A 2,365-nucleotide genomic window follows, 5' to 3' on the forward strand; every position below is an offset into this window, starting at 1 on the left:
AATATTAACTTCAAGATCTATACATTAAATGGAGCGAGTCTACATAAGTATGAATTCAATATACATATGTATGTGTTAGTACAAATTCATTAAATAAATACAAAGGGTGCTAGCTTACGTATCGCATGGATGTGCATGCATACAAATTCAAAATACATATAAAGGGTGCTAGCTTATATAGATGTGAATGCATACAACTGCATTAGTACAAATTCAATAAAAATATATTCAGCTCCTGTAGAGCCCGCATCGCCTCGTGAACCAGGATGCTGGTGACTTTACCCCGATAGGAGGCAGTTTGTAGCCCACGGGCACGCATTCTCCGATTCTGGGTTCGACTTGAGCATTCTTCCACCTGTGTCGCTTATGAAGGTCTTTGAGGTAGTCTTCCTTCCATCGTTTTGCGAATTGGTGGTGTAAGACCTTGAGTTTTTCCCATCTATTAATGAGCGAGAGGTTTTCGTAATTAGATTCGGGGAGAGATAGGGGGGAGCACCCCGGAGGAAGTGGCCAGGTGAGAGCGCTGTTAAGTCCGTCGGATCTTGGGAGAGTGGAGATATCGGACGAGAATTTAATACAGCTTCTACTCTTATTAAAAGTGTAGTAAACTCCTCAAACGTAAATTTATGGGGCCCGGCAGTCCTTTTGAAGTGAAGTTTAAAACTTTTAACTGCAGACTCCCATAAGCCACCCATGTGCGGGGCGCTGGGAGGGATAAACTGCCAATTAATACCCTGGGGTGAGTATTTTTGGACAATATCACGGGATACAGTTTGGAGAAAGACAGAGAACTCCTTTTCAGTGGCTCTTTTGGCTCCTATAAAAGTTTTGTCATTGTCACTCATTATTTTATCGGGGTAACCACGGCGACCAACAAAACGAGCAAAGGCGGCGAGAAATGCCTCTTTGGTCAGGTCTGAGCACAGCTCGAGGTGTACCGCCTTTGTTGTGAAACACACAAAGACGGCCACATAGCCTTTCACTAAAGCGGGGGATCTTAGCATGGAGGCTTTTATTTGAAAAGGCCCAGCAAAATCAACACCGGTGGTTGTGAAGGGCGGAGCGAAGGTGCATCGTTCGGGCGGCAGGGCAGCCATAATTTGCGAGCGCATTTGCTGTTTGTGAATGGTGCAGGATTTACATAGATAAAGGCATTTTTTGATGAGGGGCTTGAGCCGGGGAATTCTTGCCTGGTCATCTACTGCATAAGTCGTACTTCTGCATGGAGGAGTAGATCATGGAGAAACTTTAGATAGAGGAATGCGAATCGGGACTTTTCCGGAATTATAATGGGGTGACGTTCGTTATAGCTCAGGGTAGCATGAGCAAGGCGTCCATTGACGCGGAGAACTCCATTTTTATCCAAGAAGGGGTTAAGAACTAATAGTGAACTCTTTTTGTCAATGGGTTTGGAGTCTTCCAAGCGGGCCCTTTCATGGGAGAAATGACGGGTTTGCGTGGTTATAATCAGACGAATTTTCTCGCAGCGGAGATCATCATGTGATAGCGGGGATGATGCGCGGTCATGAGCTCCTGGCGCTTTGTCTTTTAGTCGTCTGATGAACTTGAAGACGTAGGCCATCACTCTCAAGGCTTGAGAGAAAGAGGAAAACCTGTCCAGAACGTCGGGATCTAATTCGGTGGTGAGTAGTGCCTCCACTCTTCGCACTTCCGGCGGGTTGACATTTCGAACTGGGGGTTTTGGCCATTCTTCGGGGGGGCTTGGATAGCCAATCAGGACCGTTCCACCATAACGAAGACGCTGCTAGGTCTAGTGGCTTGCAACCCCTTGTGCCCATATCTGCGGGGTTGTCGCTGCTGCGTACATGTCGCCAGGTGGCGTTTCCGACGAGTTCCAAGATCTCCGCGGTGCGATTCGAGACGAACGTTTTCCAAGAGTGGGGTGGTTTTTCCAGCCATGCCAATACAATTTCAGAGTCAGACCATAGTACCAGTTTTCTTTGAGAGAGGTCGAGATTGGACTGGACAGTTGCGACAAGTTTGGCTAAGAGAAGAGCTCCGCAGAGCTCAAGCCGGGGTAAACTAGTTGTTCGAAGGGGTGCTACCTTGCCTTTGGAAACCAGAAGATGGGAAGAGGTACTGGAACCATGAGTAGTTGGAACATATACGTTGGCACAATATGCCTTTTCTGAGGCGTCACAGAATCCATGGAGTTCAACATGCTGGTCAGGAATAAAGTTTACCCATCGAGGAATTTGAATGGTCGGGATTGTATGGAGATTGGTTGCGAACTGAGACCATTTAACAAGACGGAGGGGTTTGACTTTCTCGTCCCAGTCAGTTCCGTCGACCCAGAGCCCTTGTAAGAGAATCTTTGCCTGGATCATTATCGGCGTAAGCCACC

The sequence above is a fragment of the Rhagoletis pomonella genome, unplaced genomic scaffold, assembly GCF_013731165.1.
Source record: "Rhagoletis pomonella isolate Grant_MI unplaced genomic scaffold, Rhpom_1.0 Rhpom_scaffold_00003, whole genome shotgun sequence".
Lineage (NCBI taxonomy): Eukaryota > Metazoa > Arthropoda > Insecta > Diptera > Tephritidae > Rhagoletis > Rhagoletis pomonella.